Below are 7658 nucleotides of genomic sequence, written 5' to 3'. Positions count from 1 at the left end.
CTCGGCCACCATGCTGCCCAGGCAGCCCGTGTTTGAAGATGAGGTGTAGCAGAACTGAGACTCTCGGCTGACAGTCCCGGGCGGTCTCCTATGTGACAACTAGCATCAACTTGCCAGCCATGTGAGTGAGACCTCTTGAAAATAGATCCCCAGCTCCTAGATAAGCTGTCCTAACTGACTGCACGGGGCAGAGATGAGCCATTCCGGACACACACAACAGAAATTGCAGATTCAGGAGGAGAAATCAATGACTGCTATGGTTTTCAGCCACTAAGTTTTGGCGTGATTTGTTATTCAGTAGTAGATAAGCAGAGAGTGGAATAGAATCTCGTGGGTGGGTTAGCGTTGTTGTTCTGGATTACTTGGAGTTAGTGCTCTGATCTGATTAGGTTTAAAGGTATTATTTATCCTGTTTCCACTGGTAATGTGGGCACAGGTTAACTGAGCCATTGAATTAAGGGTTGAGATTTTACCTGGCCATATTTGGCTTTTCATACTCGTAAATCAAAGAGGGGAATTCTTGTGGTAGCTGGGGTGACTGACCCTAACTATGCAGGGGAAACGGGACTGCAGTCACACTGATAGGTAGGACAATCTTCTTGAACACAGGAGACCTCCTGGGGTGTTCGGACCACTCCCCCGCCCAGTGACTAAAGCCAAGGGCAGACGAGGACAACCCCTAACAGGCAGGACTGAAGGCTTGGGATGAAGGCTCAGGAATGAAGGCTTGGGTCACCACAGCCGATAAGGAGTCATGAATGGCCAATGGCATTTGCTGAAGGTCAGCCATGACCTTGTGATTAGGCTGAAAAAACAGGACTGGAATGGCTTTCTTCTTTCAGATTTGAATATATTTGACTACATTAAACACCTTCTTCCTCTGCCCTCCAAATCCCCTACCATTTGACATTGGTGTTAATAGTAGGTTACAGGATATCAATAGGAGAGTGTGTGTGATTCAGTTAGGAGTGAGTATTCCCCAAGGATGGACAAGGAGACTGTATCCTCCTCTGCAGGGAAGGTTGCTCATTTTAAGTTTATGAAGGTTAGCTGATCATTTTCGCTGGACCCATGACTTTGCTACCATTTTTACTTTCAGGGAAAAATATTTAAAGGAAGAGCATGCATAGATACCAAGTTGACAAGTCAAGGACTGTGGTGGCTTTGTGCTATGTCAAATTAGCTAAACTAGAACTTGAATTTAGCAGAATTCGTTTCCCAGTATGGGTCTTCATTAGTGCTGAGCACAAGAGGAATCTGTATGTGATCTGGAATTCGGCAGTGGAGGGCGCTGGGCACGTGGCCACTGCTCTGCAAAGTGCCCTCATGGTTGTGGGAACGCACCGGGGCGTGAAGTTCCTTCACCTTCTGTTTTTATGTTTCCTGGGCCAGGTGCACACAGGATACCACGACAACCCTGACGTGGGAAACAAACGTGGGATCCAGTTCCTCCTCATGAAGCCCAGTTGTCCTATTAGGCTCCAGCATGGCCTTGCTCCTGTTCGCATCCAGCGCCCAGTGCACACTATTGGCGAGGATGCCCCACGGTGGCTCCGGCTGATGCAGACACCAGCACTGCACAGATGTCCCCGACTGCATAGAGCTAATCTTTACAACAAGCCCCTTATTCTTCATCCCTCATGGTGGTTGTGCTTCTCTGATGGAACCCCGATATACACGTCTTCCTTTTTTCTTAATCCAACTTAGAGTCTTTTTTTTTTTTTTGTGAAACTTTATTTTCCCTCATCCCATTTCCATTTCCTGTTTCAGAGTCTGTTGAAGAACAGCTTAAGGCCTGAGCAGGGGGAGCTGAACAGACGGATCCACAGGGTACCCACCTGCATGCTTTCGTTGGTTGAGCAGTAAACTTTCTTCTGGTTTGCATTCAGGCAAACATCAAAAATCCGAACTGAACTCTATTACCTTGCTCTGTATTGGGTGAAGTGAGGGGGTTGACAGACTGTGCAAAAGACAGTTTCTTGCTTTTGGGGGCATCATTTTAATTTTACTAATGGCATATCTTATTAAGATTCTTGCTTTGATGAATATATATTTCTTTTCAGCAAGTCTCCTGATTTAAAGCTTTTCGTCAGAGTATAGACTTGAAAAATCTGCACTGAAACAAATATCTGATCTTTGAAATAGTAAAATCGATTATTTATGTTGAACTATATTGAATATAGAACGATCAGATTTAAAACTATGATAATGAGCGAATCACATGTAGTAGAAATATTAAAGTGCTTTTCTGGAGTGGGGTCGCCAACGGAAATGGTGGCAGTGGGCTTTGCTCAGTTAAAGGTACTTCTGAAAGGCTGGTGCTAGCTGAATGGAAGCATAACAACGATATGCTTGGTTTTCAGGGTTATTTCCAAATTACAATTAATTTGGAAATATTCTCATGGGAATATAATACAAATGAGTCTCTCAGTCCTTTGAAAACTTGTAAAGGTAGTACATTGCTTTTGCTACCATGAAGACTCAAAAATCTGAACAATGTATACAAGTTTGTAAGTATGATGACAGTGATGACTGTTCTAGCAGGTCACAGATACTCGAAAAAATCTCAACATAGCAGTTATTTCTAAGTGCCACGAATAGGAAGGCTTTGTTTTTAGTGCACCAAAAATCTGTCAAAAGGAGGTTAACACTGGGCAGTTGCTAATAGCTTTGTATGGAATTGCAGAGCAGAACACAGAGCGTGAGATGACAGAGAAATTCATGAACATACGAGAAATATATATAAAGGCAGTTTTGAACTTCATTTCTGGGACTCAGAAATAGTCAGCCTTCACTTATCTATATGCAGTTTCCACTCTAGTATTCTGATGCTCAATAACACAATCACCCACCACTCAGATGTGACGTTTCCCCGCCAGTTATTGGTACTTAATACAAATTAATATTAACATTAGCTTTTAGCAATCTGTTGCTAGGGGAATGTTGCTGGAAGCCGCCCAGACAAAAAGTAATTCTCACACTATATCCCAAAGCAAACATAATTGATGGATTATTTGCAGTTTTGAATATAATCTTCATTAGCATGAGAATGACTCAGAGTTGACTAAAGATTTATTTCCAGTTAAAGATACTCAAGCATGAGCCTTTCCTAAAGAGACACACCTACCTACTATAGGAGTAGGCAGTTGCCTACAAAATGTGTTTTTAGGAGATACACAATGCAAGAAAAGTTAAGACCCTTAGATAATTTTTATCTGCGTCATGCCTTTTCCATTTAACAATAGATCTTAGAGAATAATGGCACACACAGTTCTTTCTGTGAACACTTCTAAGATTCCAACTTGACTATCATCAACAACGCCTTAGACGAACATTGTTCTTCATGCCTTCTTGAGCACAAAAGTGTGTTTCTAGGGTAGATAACTAGAGTAGCATTGCTAGGTCATAGGCTGTGAATATTTAAGTGTATAGGTATTGCCAAATTGCCCTCCAAAGTAGCTGTATCAGCTAGCCCTCCTACCAGCAATGTTTGTTCCTGGGATTTTCATTTATTTTTATTAAATCCATCAATTAATTAATTACTATGTTCCTGAGATTCTGAGAAACAAAAACGTTTTTGGTTTTGATTACAAAAGGTTCACAGTAGAAAGGAACGGATACCTTAAAAATTATGTAAGTGCGAAACTTTACGTGGTCACGAAGTAAGAGGCAAAAGAGAGAAGATATTGGAAGAATGACTAGATTCCTGGGGAAATGCTAGGGGCGGCTCAAAGCATGAGAGAAAAGCTTAGTCCTAGATCGAGGGGCTCCTGTTCTAATAAGTTAGGGCAGTGTTTTCTTTTTATGGCTGTATTAAGTAGAAAGCAGAAGGTTTGGGATGAGGGGATTATGGAAGGTGGACAAATTTTAAAATAGGTTATATAGGGAAAATGGGAAGGCCTGTGACTAGAACGGTGTCTCTCAAAGCGTGTTCAAGGAACACTAACTCCGCGAGGTGACTAGAGAAAAGTGTTCTGTAGTTACAAATTTTTGTAAATTCTGCTTTTAGCGATTTAAAACATATTCACATATTAAAGGCTCTGAAAATAATCTGAAGTAAATAAAGTCGTTTAACTGTTTTCCAAACTTTCTCAACAATAAAACTTTTTTCTTTGTGGAATACCAACTAAAAGGCTGTCGAGCCAGTGTTCCATGAAATATACCTTGAGAAACACGGTACAAGCAAAAATTTGAAGAAATGGCCAGAGTGTCCAGCTTATCTTCATAAAATTTATTTGAAAACAGAACAAAAGCAAAAATACAGAGAATAATTGAACATCCATGTACTCCTCAGAATTAAAACGTTAAGATTAAGTGCCAGTAAATTTCAGTGCTTTTTTTTCTTATTACAGAAATAACATGTTCATGACACAAATTTGGAAAGTAGAAGAAAAATAGGAAAAACCAACTCTGTCATCTTACCACCTTAGTAAAACTACTGTGTTTTGAGAAAGTTACTTTAATCTGTATTTATATTAGGTTTTTTTACTGTTTACATCATTACAGTAATATAGCATACATAATTTTGTATAACGTTAAATATTTACACTGTATCATAGCAGTAGTATACATTTTCATAATATCATTTTTAATAGCTGCATAACATTCCAAGTAGAAAGTCTACTATTTAACCATTCCCCTTGCTTTTAGAATTTAGGTTGTCTCATTTTTTATTTGTTTGCAATGAGCACAATGGAGCATGAAACTTCTTATTTATAGTTATCTGCCAAGTAGATAATAGTTCAAAGGTTTTTGAAAAAACACTGCTCACTTGCTTGAGGGAAAGACTGTACCATCAGCAATGTATTAAAGTACCCGTTTGCTGTTTTCCCCAATCCAATTCAGGTTTCGTTTTGTTAGTGCGGGTCAATTTTGCCAGCCGATAGAGATTTACAAATCCTAACCTGTCATTTACTGAATTACGTATCCCCACTGGTTTTGCGACACACCGTGATCTGCTAAATGTGCTATGTTTCTTCATCTGGGCCAGAGATAACATTTTTTTCCTCATAAAAATAGTCTAAGGACAGAGCCCAAAGGAGGGCTGTAAAGACCATGTTGACATCTATTGATACCATATTGTTCAAAAAGCTCCAAAGCCACTTTATCGACATTTCCATCATGAGCAATGGAAGTGTACCGAAGTCACCTAACTCTAGTTTACTCCATCTTGTTCACCAGGGTTGAAGAGAAAACTTTGGCAAATGTGGTATTGAGGGGTGATTTATCTTTGCATTTCCCTCATCATTCCCAGTAACTCTTGAGGGCACATGCTATATCTTACACATTTCTGTATTTCAGAGCCTAGCATAGCATAGGCTTGGTACATAGTCCATAGTGGATTCTCAATAAAGGTTTGTTCGATGATATGCTTCATTTGGCATGAACTTAATGAATCGCTGTTGTCTCACCATAGACACCATTTTCCCAGCCATCCCTGGACGTGTATGTTCATTTAGAAATGGCAAAACCCGTAATGGAAAGAGCACATGTTTTGTGAGTGGAAATCCCGAGTTTAGTCTCGGCTTTGCATTTCACAAGCTGGTAATACTGCATAACTCCAGGCCTTACTCAGTTTGCTCATCTACAAAATGGTGACAACCCATCTTCTTTTACTTTCCACACGGGATTCTTACAGGGATGGAAATGTTTTTTTTTTTCCTAAAGGGAAACCTGATTATGTCCTTACTTGACTTCTGAAAACCCCGTAAATGCCCTGGAGAAAAAGTCCCATCCTTTACCATGCCGTATAAGGACTTTTGTGAAATGGCCCCTGCTCGATTCTGCACTATCACTATTCTGACAATCTAACCTCCCTTGGGGCCTTTTGTACAAGCTGTTTCGCTTGGAATGCTCTTTCCTGCACTCTCATATGTCGCCTACTATTAGTGACAGTACTGATAGCAATAGCTACAACCCACTGAATTCTTACTAAGCATGGGGCACTTTACATACACTGTTAGTTTATACTTTATGAAGTAGGTACTATTTGATCTGCTTTACAGATAAGGCACCGAGAAGTGAAGCGACTTACCCGGAGTCACACAGCTATTAAGTATAGGTGCTGGTTTACAGACTCAGACCTGTCTGAATTTAAAGATGTTCTCAACCCCTGCTGTAAGGTATCAACATTCTCCCTAAAGTGTAACATCTGTAAGATCCTCTAACAGCCAACCTGATAGGTCAGCACTGAAGACACTGGTTTATGATCACCTGGGTACTTTCTGACTTCCCGGGGGAATCAGAGGATACACAAGTCATTTGGACTTAGTGAAGACCTAGCTCCTAGCACAGTTCCTGGTACATGTAATGGACATTAACGAATATTTGTCAAATAAATACATATGGGGAAATGTTTTTAAACGAAGACAAAATACAGTGTTATTTTCGAATTTAGCCAAGGAACATCTCCAGGCTTACCAGTTTGCGGTCTATGGAATCCACTTTTCCCCCTTTCTGCAGTGTGACACACACTTGGCTTATATCCATTCTTCTGTGACCCGTTCGCCACAATTCCTTGAATACTGCCAGAAAACATTCCCCCTTCATAACTGCAAAACAGCCTTCAGAGAAAATATTTTACAGAGGAAAGAACTAAAATGTTAAAATTCCTTGTCCCTTCATAGCGATTCTTTAAAATTCCTTTTTTTTTTTTTAAAATAGAGCAGAGCAAACCATCAGAGATCGCTGAGCGAAAAAATATCTTTTAAAAATGAATTTAAATCAAGACAAGGCTGATGGAAGAAAAGCACCCTAGTATATTCATTAACGAGACCCCCGCGTGCTTGCCTAGGCCGTGCCGTCAGCAGGTGGCATCTTATTTTTCATATTTTACTGAAGGCTTTCAGTAACATAAATACAGAGAAAACGCGCACCGAGCCCTTTTTGGGGGGTTCAATTTTTCCATAAAATGCCTAGAAATTAAGGTGATCAGTCCTGCAGCTCTCATGACCTTCGAAGGGAAGGAAAAACAGCAGGGTGGAGAAGAGGAAGGAGAGGAAGTGTGGCGCACAGGACGAAACTATTCGAACGGAACACGGGCCGGGGCTCCGTCCCCGGATGCGGCCCCTGAAAAGGACCGTTGGCATTCTGTTCACGTCGTGCCTCCCGTCCAGAAACCGACCTCTGGCTCCCTAAGGACGAGGATGTCCCCAGGAAGGCAGGCGTTCGTCTCGTGAGAACGTCGCCGCTCGGAGGGGCGTCTGGGGGGGATGATGATGATGATGATGGTGGTGATGATGATGGTGATGGTGATGGTGGTGATGATGATGATGATGATGATGATGCCGCTGCCGCCGCCGGCCGCCTGTCCCACCGCCCGCGGCTCGCGGGCGCCCCGGGGGCCGGACGCCGGGCGAGGCCCCGCTCCGCGCTCCCGCCTCCCACAAGCCCCCGCGGCCCGGCGCGCATGCGCGGCGGCGACGGCCGTCTCAGGAAGAGGAAAATGGAATAAACAAGTCGGCGGGCTCCGCGCGCGCGAGAGAGCGAGTGGAGGCAGAATTTAAAAATAAACCGGGGCCTCCGCCCTCCGCGCCCGTTCACGGCCGCCGCCGCCGCCGCCCCTCCCCTGGCCCGCGCCTTCGCACTCCCCGTCCGGGCCCGCGCGCCCACCCCGGCGTCCCGCGCGGCCCCTTTAAGAAAAGAGAACGAGAGAGTGA

General features: G+C 42.7%; 1 protein-coding gene across 1 annotated transcript in view; it reads left to right on the top strand.

The window, feature by feature from the left end:
• The first annotated feature begins 7285 nt into the window (after positions 1–7285).
• The window catches only part of PAN3 (poly(A) specific ribonuclease subunit PAN3), a 123680-nt gene continuing 123307 nt past the window's right edge, over positions 7286–7658 (top strand). Inside the window, exon 1 of the mRNA XM_039862755.1 lies at positions 7286–7654. The gene's annotated coding sequence lies outside the window, so the exon portion shown is untranslated. The remainder of the gene's footprint in view (positions 7655–7658) is intronic.

This window comes from Pteropus medius, unplaced genomic scaffold (assembly GCF_902729225.1).
Source record: "Pteropus medius unplaced genomic scaffold, Ma_sr-lr_union100, whole genome shotgun sequence".
Taxonomy (NCBI): domain Eukaryota; kingdom Metazoa; phylum Chordata; class Mammalia; order Chiroptera; family Pteropodidae; genus Pteropus; species Pteropus medius.
Note: the sequence above shows the minus strand (reverse complement) of the source record. Positions and strands in the feature narration are given on the sequence as shown.